At 38.6% G+C, this 17,475-nt stretch overlaps 1 pseudogene; it reads right to left on the bottom strand.

Annotated features, from left to right (window-relative positions):
- Nucleotides 1-7,658: 7,658 nt before the first annotated feature.
- On the bottom strand, nt 7,659-14,995 carry LOC126934404 (F-box/LRR-repeat protein 12-like; annotated as a pseudogene).
- Between the last annotated feature and the right edge of the window lie 2,480 nt (nt 14,996-17,475).

Raw genomic sequence — 17,475 nt, 5'->3', positions numbered from 1 at the left:
TTAATTTGCCAGCATGGCTCACAGAACTCAAGGAAACACTTACTTAATGTCGGCTGGTTTGTTATAAATAATGTTACAAAGGATAACAAGGAAGAGATGGTCAGGCGAGGTATGGGGGAAGGGGCGTGGAGCTTCCATGTCCTCCCTGGGCACCACCCTCCAGGAAACTCCACATGTTCAGCTATCCAGAAGCTCCCTGAACCCAGTCCTCTTGGGGTTTGAGGGAAGCTTCATGACATCAGCGTTCCTTCCTCCAGGGTATTAATGGGACCCTCTCTGAAGAGATTCTTAAGACCCATGGCCAGAAAGTTGGGTAAAGACTAGAGTCCTCCCTTGGGGCAGGTGAAAGGAGGGCAAGAGAAGGTCAGAGAGATTCTGTTTCCTGAGCCCTAATGCACCCAACATTCTAACAAAAGACTGTAACAAGGGCTACAGGAATCATGAGCCAGGAATCGTGGCTCATCCATGAAAACCTCTATCTATCTATCTATCTATCTATCTATCTATCTATCTATCTATCTATCTATCTGTCTATCTATCTATCCATTTATCTATCTATCTGTAATCCCAGAATTTTGGGAGGCCAAGGCTTGTGGAATGCTTGAGCCCAGGAGTTCAAGACCAGCCTGGGCAACATGGAGAGACCCTATCTCTACAAAAAATTTACAAATTAGCAGGGCATGATGACACACACCTGTAGTCTCAGCTACTCGGGAGGCTCACACCACTGCATTCCAGGCTGGGTGTCAGAGAAACACCTTATCTCTAAAAAATATATATATATATAAAACTTTATTTATTATATATATTTCTGAGACAGGATCTCCCTTTGTCACCCAGGCTAGGGTGCAGTGGTGTGTGATTTCAGTTCACTGTAACCTTGCACTTGTAGGCTCAAGTGATCCTCCCATCTCTGCCTCCTGGGCAGCTAGCACTACAGCTGTGCACCATTATGCCTGGCCAATTTTTTTTATTTTTTGTAGAGATGGGATAAAAGAATACTTCAAACACCACACACACACACACATTTGTCTTTTTACATCATAAACATAGTTTAGACACCTTCATTCAGCATAAAATATATATCATTTTAACTAAAACCACTCATCCTCTTGAAATATTAACTATTCAATAGTTAATGTAAGCTAAATAAAAGGATTCTTTAAAAACAAACTGTGAGTGGATTATTTCTGCAGTACCACTTGAGAACTTAAAATATTGGATACATAATTGTCAAGTAAAGCACACACCAACAAAAATACACCTCATGAGACAGAGTTCTGAGGAGATGTTTTTTCCTGGCTTTTGCTTTGTTTGTTACCCACACCAGATACATAGGTTTCCCCATCTAAGAATCTACAGATAAACATGATCTAGAAGAATCCTCTAAGCCAAAACTTAAAAAAGACAAAATGACTTGTTGAGATGACTAACTCAAACTCTAGAATGAGAATATAAGCATGTTCTATGGCTGACCCGGAGGAAACACACACAGCAAACATGGAATTCTGATGGCTGCTCCTCCTCTGCCACTGTGCTCAAGACTATGTCTTCAGCCTAGTCCTCCTAGACCCGTTTGTCTTCTGTGTGACTCATGGTCACAAAACTTGTGTCCAAGGTCATCATGCACTGAAATGTTCATTTACTTGTTTAAGGTATCTTGCACATAGTTGATCATTTCAACAATTCTTTTAGACTCTTCAATCAAAATGGTGCACTGAGTTGATGCTTTGATTCGCCACGCTGTTCCATAAAGGAAGCAATGATAGCTAAAGACAGAAAAACAAACATATAAAGTTGAGCTCAACAGCAAGATAAAAATCTTCGTGGACCAGAAAAGAACATAAATGCAAAGCAGTGAACTGGGCTCGTTGAGGGTATACCAAAAGGACATGACAAGTTGAAAAGGCTCACACTAGCCAAAGATGGAACAACTGGGACACCGAAAAGAATGAGATCTACCAAAACTCTGCTGCACAGTAAAAGGAAAAAATCCAGAGTTGATAATGATACTTAAAGAAAAAAAAAATGGGTTGTCTTTTGAGGATGCTAGAGAATCAACTCATTATTCTAAGTCTGACAAATAAAGGAAAAGTATCAAGGATTTATCACAGCTTTTCTGCAGGAATTATACATCATGGGATCAGTAGTTGATACTGGAAAAATCTTTAGGAGAAGAATTCTACCCAATAAATAAGTAAGATGATAGAATTAGAATATCACCATTTAGCAACCCCTAATGAAGTAATAGATCTGAGCAGTCATTATCAATGCCTGCTAAAAACCAGCAGGAGAAAAGTTGATGACAAACTGCCTGATAAATCTTAATGTCATGAAAAATAGAAGCTCAGGTTCTTTGCCTTCTCTGGGATGCCATAGAATGTCTACGCCACCTATGAAGCATTCTTGCAAAATAAATAAATAAATAAATAGATAAATAAATAAATAAATAAAAGCCATATCTCATCAAGTCTCTTCTAGATCTATGACCATTTTACAGGTAATGGAGAGGGTGGAGGAACATATTAAACCACATCATGGAGGAAAACCAAAACTGTGCAACCATTTTCTTAACAAATAAAATAAGAGGAGAAATTCAAAAACATTCTATATGTTTGATAATTTTGAGAAGTAGTCTCAATTTCTTTAAATATGATCACTGTATTATACTTATGCTTAACAAAGATTTCTGCTGAAGTTTTTACAGATAAAATGATACAATATCTAATTTTACTTCAAAAGAATGTATTGTGGGAGGCAGGAGGGGGTAAGAAAGGAAGTAAGACTGACCAAATGCTAATAACTCAAATGCTGAGAAGGCAAGATATAACTAAGATCGGAGCAGAACTGAAGGAGATTGAGACACAAAAAAACCCTTCAAAATATCAATGAATCCAGGAGCTGTTTTTTTGAAAAGATCAGTAAAATAGACCGCTAGCAAGACTAATAAAGAAGAAAAGAGAGAAGATTAAAATAGATGCAATAAAAAATGATAAAGGGGATATCACCACTGATCCCACAGAAATACAAACTACCATCAGAGAATACTATAAAAACCTCTATGCAAATAAACTAGAAAATCTAGAAGAAATGGATAAATTCCTGGACACATACACCCTCCCAAGACTATAACAGGAAGAAGTTGAATCTCTGAATAGACCAATAACAGGTTCTGAAATTTAGGCAATAATTAATAGCCGAACAACCAAAAGAAGTTCAGGGCCAGACAGATTCATAGCCGAATTCACAGCTGGAGTGCAATGTCGTGATCTCGACTCACAGCAACCTCCGCCTCCCGGGCTCAAGCGATTTCTCCTGCCTTAGTCTCCCAAGTAGCTGGGATTACAGGCACCCACCACCACAGCCGGCTAACTTTTTGTATTTTTTTTTAGTAGAGACGGGGTTTCACTATGATGGCCAGGCTGGACTCGAACTCCTGACCTCACGATCCACCCTCCTCGGCCTCCTAAAGTGCTGGGATTACAGGAGTGAGCCACAGTGCCCAGCCTTATTTCTTATACCTTTCACTTTTTTGGCTTGGACCCCACCCCCAATAATATTTTGAATGAAAGTGGTGATAACAGACTTCTGTCTTGTCCTCAAACTCAAAGGGAAAGTATAATCTTTGCTGTGGGCTTTTTTGTAGTTACCCTTCATTAGACTGAGGAAGTGTCTGTCTATTCCTAGTTCACCCAGAAATTTTATCATGAATAAATGCTTACTTTCATCAAATGCTTACTCTACATCTGTTGAGATAATTTTTGATAATGTCTCCTTTTCCATTCTTGGCATTGGTTATCTTTGCCTTACATATTTTCTTCTTGGTCTGCATTGCTAAAGATTTTATTAATTTTATTAATTTCTGATTTACTGATTTTTATCTATTGTACGTATTTTTATTTCACAGATTTCTGCTCTCTTTTTTTTTTTTTTTTTTTTTTTTTCCTTCTCTGGGTATAATTTGCTTTTTTTTCCCACCTTCTTGGGATACAAGTTAGATTATTACTCAAATTCTCTTCTTTTCTAATATATTAGGCCATAAATTCCCTTCTTAGGATTACTTTAGTTGCATGCTATCATTTTTGATATGTCACAGTTTCACTGAGTTCAAAATATTTTCTATTGTTCACTGTGATTTCTTCTTTGTTTCATGGATTCTTCAGAACTATAATCCTTAATTTCCAAATACATGGGGGATTTTGTAGTAATGCTTCTCTAATTAATTATCTAGGTACCTTTCAAGTTTGTATTATGATCAGAGGATGTATTCTGTTTAATTTCAAATATTTGAAATTTGCTTTAAGACCCATATTCAATTTTTTAAAAAATTTTCCATGTGTGTTTGAAAAGAATTCTACAGGTGTTCACTGCAGTATTCTATATGACATGTAAGTCAAGTTTACTAATAGTGTTATTCAAAATTTCCATACCTTGACAATTGTTTTTCTGCTTGTTCTATCAATTACTGAGAGATCTCCAACCACTTGTTACTCTATTACTTTTAGTTTCTCTCAATTTTTACTATATATATTTTGAGACTAGGTTATTACATGCAAAATTAAGATTACTTCCTAGTACATCGAACACTATCATCTTTTACTTTCAACTTTTCTGTATCCTTGTTTTCGATATTGCTATGGCTTGAATATGGTTTGTCCTCAACAAAACTCATGTTGAAATTTGAACTCAAATGTGGCAGTGTTGGTAGGTGGGGCCTACTGGGAGGTATTCAAGTTACAGGGGTAGATTCCTCATGAATAGATTAATGCCCTCCAACGGTGGTGAGTTCTTACCCTCTCAGTAATGAATAAGTTCCTAAGAGAGCAGGTTGCTAGGGTCTGCCTTCCTCGGTTTCTCTCTCTCTTGCTTTTCTTGCTTTCCCTCTCACTGTGTGATCTCTTTGCATGTGCCTGCTTCCTTTCCGCTTTCTGCCATGACTTGAAGCAGCCTGAGCCACTCAGCAGATGCAGCTGCTCAATCTTGAACCTTCCAGCCATCAGAATCATGAGCCAAACAAACCTCTTTTCTTTATAAATTGCCCAGCTACAAGTATTCTGTTATACAACACTAAATGGATTAAGACAGATGTGTTTCTTGAAAATACCATCTATTTGGGTTTAAATTATTACACAATTGACAATTTTAGTTCATTTACATTTGATGTGATGACTGATTCTTTTAGATTTAATATAATGACTGATTATTTTAAATTTTAAGTCTGGAATCTTACTCAATAATTTTCGCTGAACCTACCTGTTCCATGGTTCTTTTTCTCTTCTTTTCCACTTTCCAAATTCATTTGAAAAATTCTATTATTCCAGCTTTTCTTCTATTCATTTAGAAGTTTTTTGTCCTTCTAGTTGTGTCTTTTGATAGCAATATGCATCCTTTGGCTTAACAAAATTTAATACTAATTTCTGCTTTTACCCTCTGATAGATAAGACTTTAGAATACTTTAACTCCATATATCTGCCCTTAAAAATGTACATGGCTTTTTTATATATTTTATATATTTTTATTTGTTTATTAAAGCCCCACAAGATATTATTATTACTATTGTATTCAATTAATATTTATTTAAATTTACCCATATGTTTTCCTTTTTCTTCTTTTGATCTTCATTCTTCTCTTTATCTCCAAACCTTCATCTGGGTATTCTTTATTTTTAATTTACATGGGTACATAATAGGTGTGTATATTTATGGGGTATGTGAGATATTTTGATACAGACATACAATGTGTAATAATCACATTATGATAAATGAGGTATTCATCACTTCAAGCATGTATCATTTCTTTGTGTTACAAACATTCCAATTATACTCTTTTAGTTATTTTTAAATGTACAATAAATTATTGTTGACTGTAGTCACTCTGTTGTGGTAACAAATACTAGATCATATTCATTCTATCTAACTATATTTTTGTACCCATTATCCCCCCTACACTTCTTCCCAACCCCCACACTTCTCCCAGCCTCTGCTAACAATCATTCCACTCTCTATCTCCATGAATTCAATTGTTTTAATTTTTAGCTCCCACCAATGAGTGAGAACATGCAAAGGTTGTCCTTCTGTGCCTGGCTTATTTCACTTAATCTCCTCCAGTTCCATCCACGTTGTTACAAACGACAGGGTCTCATTCTTTTTTATGGCTGAACAGTACTCCATTGTGTACAAGTATTGCATTTCCTTTATTCATTCATCTGTTGATAGACACTTAGGTTGCTTCCAAATCTTGGCTATTGTGAACAATGCTGCAACATGGGAGTGTAGATATCTCTTTGACATACTGATTTCCTTTCTTTTGGGTATATGCCTAACATTGGGAGTGCTGGATCATATGGTAGTTCTATTTTTAGTTTTTTGAGGAACCTCCATACTGTTCTCCATAGTGGCTGTACCAATTTACATTCCCACCAACAGTGTACAAGGGTTCCCTTTTCTCTACATCCTCAGCAGTATTTGTTATTCCGTCTTTTCATTAAAAACCATTTTAACTGGGGTGAAATATCTCTTTGTAGTTTTGATTTGCATTTCTCTGATGATCAGTGCTGTTGAGCACTTTTTCACATGCCTGTTTGCCATTTGTATGTCTGCTTTTGAGAAATATCTATTCAGATCTTTTGCCAATTTTTAAATCAGGTTATCGGATTTTTTCTTATTGGGTTGAGCTCCTTATGTATTCTGGTTACTCATCCCTTGTCAGGTGGATGCTTTGCAAATATTTTCTCCCATTCTCTTAGTTGTCTCTTTGCTTTGTTGATTGTTTCCTTTGCTGTGTGGAAGCTTTTTAACTTGATGTGATCCCACTTATCCATTTCTTCTCTGGTTGCTTGTGCTTGTGGAAATATTTGCCCAGACCAGTGTCCTGGAGAATTTTCTCCATGTTTTCTTTTAGTAGTTTCATGATTTTAGGTCTTAGATTTAAGTCTTTAATACATTTTTATTTGATTTTTATATATGGTGAGAGAGAGTGGTCTGATTTCATTCTTCTGCATATGGATATACAGTTTTCCCAGCACCATTTATCGAAGAAACTGTCCTTTCTCCAATACATGTTCTTGGCACCTTTGTTGAAAATGAGTTCACTGTAGATGTATGGATTTATTTCCGGGATCTCTATTCTGTTCCATTGGTGTATGAGTCTGGTTTTTTTATGATTTTTTTCCTTAATAGCAAAATAATATATGTCTTGAAAAACATGGAAAATGCAGGATAGAAAATACAGAAAATACAATTGAGAAGCTTTATGAGCATTTTGATCATCAAACTGCAAGTCACAGTTGCCCTGTCTCTTGCAGATGACCCTTATGCATCGCCCTGTTCCTGAGGACAACCCTGAAGATGAGTCTTCATTGAGCGCCTTCTGGAGGTTGGGAGCTTTTAGAGCAAGGCTTTGCAATGTAGCAGGAGGTAGCTGTGGTCTTACTTGTTTCCACTTGTAGGAACTAGGCTTCCAAGAGGCTAACTCATGACCAGTGCCACACAGCTGGTAAACAATGATTCCAATGGTCTGGGGGTCCCTAGGCCTCGTTCTCTCTACTTGGGGCTTTCAGTTCCCTCAAGCCTGATTATCTGCCCTCTTCAAAGTGCTGCTCAGAGGGTCCGGGGCTCAACAATAAAAGGTGGGATGGGTCCCAGGGATAGATGAGGCGGTCACACCCACCAGTCTATGGACTCTTTGGGACAAGCCCTGACGATGACCCTACAGTGAAGCAGACCCTTACCCAGGGTCCTCTTGGCCTCCTGACTCTCCCACCCCAGCCACTGCAGCTCAAGGACTCCGAACTTGGACTTGGTGAGGCAGGAGGAGAGAATTTCCGTGGAGAAGGGCATTTCCAGGGTGATGAGGAGACCCTGCCGGCACAGACTCTCCAAGAGCTGACATTCCCTCCAGGACAGCCACGCCAGGGGCAGAGAGGCCCCTTAAGATCAGCCTGATCTTGCGCATGTCTCAGGGGTAGCAGCTGATGGCCAGCAGGGTGCTGTCGCAGAGAGGGTACAGCCCAGCACCTCAAGCCCCTGCAGGGGCGTCCAGCCACTGCTCCCTTACGCGGTAGGTGCAGCCCCACCAGAGAGCGCAGGGCCTGGAAGCCTGACAGGCTCTGCTGGTGCTCGTCGCTGAAGGCAGGGACGCAGTTCAGCATGATGCATTCGAGCAGGGGCAGCACAGTGGGATTCGGCTGCCTGAGGAGCTAGACCATGGAGATCTCGCAGCTGTGCAGCTCCAGGGTTCTCAGGGCGCTGGGCAGGCTGGTGATGGGCACCGTGATCAGGTCGGCTGCGTGCAGGCAGAGGAGCTTCAGGTTGGGGCACTTCTGGCCCAGAGATCTCATCAAGAGAGGAGACAACTGGGGGGCCTGGAGCCAGAGAACAGGTAGCCGCCCATCTGCAGGGAATGGAGGCAGGATGCCATGTACCTGCCAAGCAGGTGCCACATGACTTTAAATCGCACCGTGTAGAGCGTAAGGTCGACGTGTCACCACAGCCACCGTCGTCCACCAGCCTCTTCCAGCGGTGACAGACCCTGAGGAAAGGGATCTGCGGTGAGAACGACCCAGGCCCCCGGCGGGACCCGCATCTCCAGGTACCAGGTGCGCCCTCCGCCCGGCCTTCCCCACCCCCACCCCGCCCCGTCCCCCGAAGGCGGGGACGGGACTGCACCTGGAGACCCGGATCTGGTCCCAGACCGGGAGGTAAGAAAAGATCTCTGGAGCTGTGTCTGTGTTTATGCCACTACTGTGCCCTTTGGGTTACACTAGATCAGTATAATATGAAGTCAGATAATGTGATTCCTCCAGTGTTGTTCTTTTTCTCAGGATAGCTTTGGCTATTCTGGGTCTTTTGTGGTTTCATATACATTTTAGGATTTTTTTTTCTATTTCTGTGAAGAATGTCATCGGTATTTTGATAGGGACCGCATTGAATCTGTAGATTACTTTGTAGCTTGGACATTTTTAAAATACTGCTTCTTCCAATCCATGAACATGGAATATACTTCCTTTTTTTGTGTCCTCTTCAATTTCTTGCATCAGGGTTTCATAGGTTTCATTGTAGACATCTTTTACTTCTTTGGTTAAGTTTATTCCTAGTTATTTCATTTTTATTTGTAGCTATTGTAAATGGGATTACTTTCTTGATTCTGTTTTCAGACTGTTTGCTGTCAGCATATAGAAATGCTACTGGTTTTTTGTACATTGATTTTTGTATCCTGCAACTTTACTGAATTTATTTATTAGTTCTAATAGTTTTGGGATGTATTTTTTTTAGTTTTTTCAAATATAAGATCATATCGTCTGCCAACAGGAATAATTTCACTTCTTCCTTTCAAGATTGGATTCCCTTTATTTTTTTCTCTTGTCTGATTGCTCTAGCTAGGACTTCCAGTACTATGTTGAATAACAGTGGTGAAAATGGGCATCCTTGTCTTGTTCCAGATCTTAGAGGAAAGGCTTTCAGTTTTTGCTGTGCAATATAGCCATTTGGGTGTTCTTTAGACAGAAGGAAAATCTTCTATCTAGAATAATTTTCCTTCTTTCTAAAGAATAACCTTTATAATTTTCATTTGTGGGAGTCTGCTAATGACAAATTTTCTAAAGTTAGTGCTTGCTTGAAAGGTCTTTACCCTCGTTAAAGGAAAATATTTTCATTAGGCTTAGAATTTAAGGTTGGCAGTTTTCTTTTTCAGCACTTCAAAATATGATCCCATTGTCTTCTGGTTTCCACCATTCCCGTCAATTGTGAATTAAATTGTTGCTTCTTCAAAGGCAATCTTTTTTTTAACCTGGCATTTTATTTTTAAACTTTGGTTTTTGGTAATATTGTCATGATATACCTAAATGATTTTATTTATATTTATCTTGTTTTGGATTTATAGGGCTTCTTGTGGCTTGATGAATTTCGTTAGTTATGGGAAATTCTTATCTCTAATTTATTCAGATTTTGCTTCCACCCCATCCCCTTTCTCCTCTTTTTATGTAACTATAACTACTCATAAGGTAGAGCTTTTCACTTCGTCCTCATGGTTTTCACCCCATTCTCATTTTCCATCCTTTTTGTACCTCCGTATTTCCTTCTGGATATTTTCTTTAACCCATCAGCCTGTTCCTAATTCCCTCATCAGTTGTGTCAATCTGCTCTTAAACCCGACTACTGAGATTTTCCTATTTCTGTCATTAAATTTTCTCTACCAGATTTTCTGTTGGATTTTTTATTTATAGTTTCCACATCTGAAGAAATTCTCAATCTCATTCTTTGCCATCTTCACCAAAGTACATTTATTTAAAATTCTATATCTGATCATGTCAACGTCTGGAGCCTTTGTGAATCTATTTTCATTGTGCTATCTTTGTCAGCTTTCACTTATGCCTCCTATCTAGATTTTTTTTTTTTTAGTATGCCCTGAATATTGTATTTACAAAATTCCTTGTAGAAGTAACTTAAGGCCTTAAATGATGATACTATGTTTCTCTAGGAGAGATTTAATTTTCCTTAGCTGGTGCCTGGGGATCACCTGCAAGGATCAACTTCTCATTTGCCTTTCCATGCTTCTAGAGTGCAACCCTTTGTGGTTCCAACCCAAACTGGGGAAAAGAACTACTAGAACTCTTTCTCAACTTTGGTGGGCCCTGGACACCAATCCCTGTTGCTTTAGCTTCAAAGGGCATCAAAACCATTACACACTGCCTGTAATCTCAGCCCTTTGGAGGCCAAGGCAGGCAGATCATTTGAGATCAGGAGTTCGAGACCAGCCTGGCCAATATAGCAAAACCCCATCTCTACTAAAAATAGAAAACTTAGCCAGGCATGGTGGTGCACACCTGTAATCCCATAATCCCAGCTACTAGGGAGGCTGAGACAAGAGAATCTCCTGAACTCTGGAGGCACAGAGGTTGCAGTGAACCGAGATCACGCCACTGCACTCCAGCCTGGGCAACAGAGTGACTCTGTCCGCCCCCAAAAAAACCGTTACACACCCACTTGACCTCTCAGACTCTATTACCAGGAAAAGAAGAAAAGAAGCCCCAGCTACAGGATCATCTCTCCGAGCCTTGCCCCATCTCTAGATCCTGGCCTTGGGATCGTCACTATCTTGTTAGCTCTCTGGGATCTTTAAGCAGAAAGATGTGCTTCATTTGTTGGCTTGTTTTCAAATTGTACTCAGCAGAAGGGTCAATCAGAGCTACTTTCTCTACCATTACTGAAAGCAGAATGCACTTAAATATAATTATCTTCTTTACTTTTAATTTTAAATAAGAGGAGCTAGGAAAGCAAAAAGCTTCCTAATTCTTCCTATTCCCAAATGGTTCCTCAATTTGTAATTACTTAATCTAGAGGAACTAAATACTCATTTGACCAAATTAATTTCTTTTAGAACGCATTAATTCAAAGAAGTGGTCATATCAGAATATTAATGTGACTTTCACTTCAATCAAAACTGTGCTTCATAGCCACAAAGTTTATCATCACTGATATAACCATAAGAATACTAGATATACACCCCGTAAGAAAAATTTAACTTTGAGTTGTTCATTGAGATTATGATTTTTTTTTTTTTTTTTTTTTTTTTTTGAGACGAAGTCTCGTTCTGTCGCCCAGGCTGGACTGCAGTGGCCGGATCTCAGCTCACTGCAAGCTCCGCCTCCCAGGTTTACACCATTCTCCTCCCTCAGCCTCCCGAGTAGCTGGAACTACAGGTGCCCGCCACCTCACCCCGCTAGTTTTTTGTATTTTTTAGTAGAGACAGGGTTTCACTATGTTAGCCAGGATGGTCTCGATCTCCTGACCTTGTGATCCACCTGTCTCGGCCTCCCAAAGTGCTGGGATTTGAGATTATGATTTTAATAAAACAGATTAAAGATATTTCAAAGCTTGTGTAACTATTTTAAACTTTTCAAAATCATTACATAAGTATAGTAGCTCAAGCACTATCTAATTCAAAATTGCCATTCCTGTCCAATAATGAGTTTTTCCAATTTTACTCTACTCAAATTTTAACCATTTAAGAAAAGCTGATTTAAACAAAAAACATATTTTATGATCAGAAAACTTTGATCTTTAGAACCTCTTCAAGTTAGCATTTGAGACTAAGAAATTGCTTTTTAATCTTTCAAATTCATTCACCATTTAACAAACATTTGTTGAGCACCAACTATACGTCAAACATACAAGTATATTACAAAGTTCCTTTTAAAAATATATCAGACTCTTGCTCATTTACTTTGCTGATTTATGTGCCATGTTAAACATTACTATCTGTAATACAATCAGTGAAAAGAATATTTCCCAGTTCTCTGTGTAATGTGTCTTTTTAAGACAGCCTTGAAATTTAATCCAATGTCTGCATTACCTTCCTCATAAAAGGGGACAAATGCAATTGATAGTAAATGACATCAACATTCTTTTCTACTCACCCAGCAAAAATTATGACCTGTGGTTGGAATATTTCTAAAGCAAGTCTATAGCTAATTGAAACTTGTCTCTACAGCAGGGTTCATTTGAGAAGTGGATAAGGATTGCAGAAGTAACAGATTAGGTATCTGGCTTGCCAGAGTCATAGATGCCCTCTTAAGTGAGGAAATGAAAGTTGAATGAATGTTAGGAAAGTTTTAAGGTCCTAGCTAGCTAAGGCCAACTCAAGTCCAGAATCCATTTCTATAGCTAAGGCCAACTCAAGTCCAGAATCCATTTCTATAGCTAAGGCCAACTCAAGTCCAGAATCCATTTCTATAGCTAAGGCCAGCTCAAGTCCAGAATCCATTTCTATCTCCCAGGTCAATCTTTTTTGTAGCACACAATGAAATTGAGCATATTGATTCTATAACTGATAGCTTCTGAATGTGTTTTCACTGGTGTGTATATACAAATAATTTTGTTGAATGTTTTGAGGTCTGGGGGTCCTTTTCTTTTTATCATTTCAGACAGAATAGAGAAAACACCAATTTCTGAAGACCTATAATCATCAAGTAGGCTCATGTTCAAGTTGGGAAGACTATTTTTATCATTTTGTGTCTATAAGAAATTCAGCAGTATCTGAGATGGTTCAGATGAACCTTATGTTCATTTTTATGTTTCTTTAATAGCATAATAAATAGGCTGGGAGGAAAGAGGGAAGCATCCCTTCCTTCACAGTGGTGCAGCAAAGTTAGGATTGTCCCAGAGAAGACCATGGCTAGCTGACAAGATTTTCAGCACTTCTTTCCTACTGTATTTTTTGTTTGTCTTCAAATTACAGGTCCCCTTTTGGAAAAGTAAGATAACACAAATAAGGACAAAGTAATGGATGTTAAAAAATGTTTCTGTTGTGTAAGCCTTTTGCCAAGTTATTCTCTACTGCAGTCTCTAGATCAGTGGTTCTCAACCTCAGAAGCACAATAACATATGCTGAGGAGCTTTAAGGAATGCTGATGCCTGGGCCATCCCCAGGAAGCCCGATTTCTTGGTCTGGAGTGGGGCCTGGTCATGGGGATTTTTTTTTTAAGCTCCCGCAGTGATGTGGAGCTGGAGCTGACAGCTCTCTGCATTGCTCTAGTCAAGAGGGACAATTTCCATTAGTAGCAAAAACAAGGAACCTGTTCTTAATAGTGTGGGCTTCTTTCTCTAAATGAATTACAGAAGGGCTGATACTCTCTCATATAAGATAAAGTCCTTTTCTTTTGTTAGAAATTTTTCACCACCTGACTCCTTCAAAGATTGGTCCATGGTCTCAAACCACCTAGCAAAACCTTAGCTGTCCACGCAGAATTGGTAAGACTCTAGGGTCAGGTTTCAGCCAAAGAACCTTACAAATGCAAGGTCTGAGAACTCTAACTTCCCCCAAACGACCCTTTCATCTATTAACTCAGAAATCTTATTCAGGACAAAACAAAATAGAGAACAAAGTATAAGAGAAACTTTCATTCAATTTGCCCAGTTTTGATGTAAAATGTCACCTTAATTTTACTACCACCAACCTAACATTTTAAATACCATTTTCTTCTGAAAACACGACTTCTTTTCATTTGAGTTTGTATAGGCAATGGAGGAAAATTAGCATGGTTGTATCCACTTTATAGATGGAGAGATGCACATCTAGTTTCTGTGATCTATTCAAAGTCACCAGTCACCGACAGAATGAAAAAGTCAAAGCTATGTTCTTTCTGATGTTCTACAATTCATACTAAAAAATATTCTACCAAGATATTTACCTGAAGATGTATTTTAGGAATCATGATTTAAGGCTAGATCACAAAATTCAGTGAAATTTAAAAGATCCATAAAAAGAATAAATCTGGAACAAAATAAATCCTGCAATTTGATAGATAGGCCTCTATGATCTGTAAAGACACATACAAATTATATGTGGTTTTACCCTTTAGTTTTACCATCACTGACTTTCAAAATGAATTTTGTCTCATTATATTTATAATTTCTCTTAACAGATAGCTAATAGAAATAATGTGACAAAATGATAAGTATGGGGGGAATTACAAGTGATTGTTACTGAAGAAGGGCATAGAAATTTATTTTCTAGAAAATTTCCAAGAGGATTTACAGACTTCTGTCCCCAAATACTCTGAACTAGTAGAGACAGCAAATTAGACTCTTTCAGCATAGTGACTCTACATAGTTTCTGGAGAAGAAACTAAATACGCTTCACACAATCTATCTTGCATTAAGACAATGAAAATGTTCCTCTTCCTAGCCCTCCCTCAAAAAAAAAAATATCCAAACAGAAGGAATGGTGAGAATAATTATTTATCTCTCCTCATTCTTGGTTTTAGTAGATATTGATGGACTACATTAGTTTTTTCTCCAGAAACTATGTAGTCCAAGCCCAGGAAGATGTTCAACTATAGTTTCAGATTGCGGGTCCAGGTCTCAGTACCGATAAATACTGCTGAAGTGTCTTGAGTACTATTAAAGGAAAGTGAACATCGAGGCTCTGGTGGCCATATACCTTGTTGCAGGGCACTGGGGGAGGACTTACCTCTTTTCCCAAACTTTATTTCCATTAAGAGTCAAATAACATAAAGCCCACTGATCCATATCCTACATACATCAAAAAGCAATGATAATGTTGCCAACAAGAAATAAATCAAGAAGCGTTCAGGCTCCAAGTAACCCAGAAGGCCCCAAGCTCAACAGGGGAAGAAACACAAACTCCGCTCTTCCATAACCCTCTGAGAATAAGCCCCAGAATGATAATACCTTGGCTGCGTTCAAAACTCAGCTCTCTGGACAAAAGCAACTTTTCCATTCTGCACTTATTTTTTGTAACTCATTCAGAGGTTCAAAGTTAGGCTAAATATATTTTTTTTCCAAAAATTAAAAGATTCTTTTAAAGTAAGCAAATAAGCTTGAAAAATACTTGGGAGAAATAGGAAGCTCTATTTTCAACTAAACAGATTTCAAATTTCTGTACTGAAATCAAACTAAAAAGTTTTTTACTTCATTGCTGCTTCATGACTATTTCCCCTTTGTAGTTTGAGAGATTTATTATATGTATTGAGATATATACGGTACTCACTTCGGAACTAAGCCATTGTACATTTATAGAAATGGTATGAAATCTTCAAAGAGGCTCACATTACTTAAAATCTGCTTGCTAAGTGATTTTTTAAAAGAAAAATGAAAAAATCTCGTCTATGAACAGGGTCTCTCCAAACTCTGATTTTTCTCTAAGAATTCTCTTTAAAACAGGCTATCAAAGGAAGAGACTCTTCCATTGTCCCTTGTCATTAAAAATCTCTCTTGGCAAGTTCTCACTAACTAGTTTTACTTAGTATCTGACTTGGATTCTTTTTTTACCATTATAAACACCATTATTGCATAGAAATCTTGGAAGATATTTTTGTGACCAAAAGAAACTGAAAAAGGAGAAATTTACAGTGTGGCTTTGGTAATAATAAAGCATAAATTTAACTTTTCACACTTAGGGTAACATATTAATATTTAGTCATGAGATCTGCTTGGGTCTCATCTGCTGTAGATAGCTGTCAAGTTTTAATCACTGTATCGTTTTCTTTCCACCATCCATGAAATACAAAGAATAGCTTTCACTTCATTTTTGTGTACACAAAAGCATGATAGAAAATCTTCTATGTTCTTTTGCTGCCATCCAGTGGTTCTGATTGATAAATGCAATGATGATAAATCTAACATGAGACGGAAAAATATGAGTCTGAAAGAGATACACATACACCTTCAAGAAAGCCTAAAGCATGAAAATCCAAATTGTTAAGTGATACGTTTTCAATGGGATAGTTACATTATAAAATGTTCCTCTGTGTTGCATGAAGATTGAGGGAAAACCTCCCCTAGATTGTAAGTTAAAGCAAGAGTGGGGACACTGAACTTCGCTCTCCCATTGTCACAGACTAGCTGGGCATCAGCACTTAGTAGGCACTCAAGAAACACTTGCTTACCACAGCTTTTCTCTTAACTGATTCATTAAAATGTTAATTATAATCACGAGTGGGGGAAGCACAATGCAAAGTTTTTTGCAGTTGAGTGTAATTTAGCCAATTGTCTCCTGGTGTGGGGATTTCTTACTTTCTATACAGAGCAGTTTTACATAGCGGTGAGCAGGAATTGGAGGGGGAGAGAGAGTTTGTAAGTTTAAGGAAAGAATTATTTTTAAGAAATATAACCAGGTGTATCAATACTATGTTTCTTGAATAGTTTTAAGATGGTCTAAGCTGGAGAACAAACTGCCAAACATTATCAAAAATGGCTATTCAGGGCCAGGCAGGGTGGCTCATGCCTGTAACCCAAGGACTTTGGAAGGCAGAGGTGGACAGATTACTTGGGGCCAGGAGTTCAAGACCAGCCTGGCCAACATGGTGAAACCCAATCTCTACTAAAAACACAAGACTTAGCCTGCCATGGTGGTGCGTGCCTGTAATCCCAGCTACTCATGAGACTGAGGCATGAGAATCGCTGCAGCCCAGGAGGTGGAGGTTGCGGTAAGCAGAGATCACGCCACTGCACTCCAACCTGGGTAACAGAGTGAGACTCTGTCTCAAAATTTACAAAAAACTAACCAAAAAAAAGCTAGTCAGAATTTTTCTATTGCTGACACTAGCAATAGAGCACACCATCAAAAATGTGATGTGGCTCCAAATTATGTAGTCGGTATGCAAGTGTAACACTGACACCACCCTAACCCAAACTGAAACCAGCGAGACAAGTGTTTGAAAACTCAGTGCAAGTTTGGCCAATCAGCAAATAGAATTCATGACTGACCTAGGTCCTCTCCTCCGGTAAAACCTCCTCCATGTAGCTCCTCGGCCAGTATTTAGGCTTAAAGGGAAGACAACAGTGGTTAAGGCGCAGCCTCCAGAATGGCCCCACATCCTAGCCTCACTGACTGCATAATCTTGGACAAGGCCTAGCCTGAGTCTTGATAACTTTACCTGTAAACAGAAAATAATACCCACCTCAACTGGCTTCTTGTGGAGATCACAAATGAGGAACACAGTGCCTGGCAAAG

Source organism: Macaca thibetana, chromosome 13, assembly GCF_024542745.1.
Source record: "Macaca thibetana thibetana isolate TM-01 chromosome 13, ASM2454274v1, whole genome shotgun sequence".
Lineage (NCBI taxonomy): Eukaryota > Metazoa > Chordata > Mammalia > Primates > Cercopithecidae > Macaca > Macaca thibetana.
Note: the sequence above shows the minus strand (reverse complement) of the source record. Positions and strands in the feature narration are given on the sequence as shown.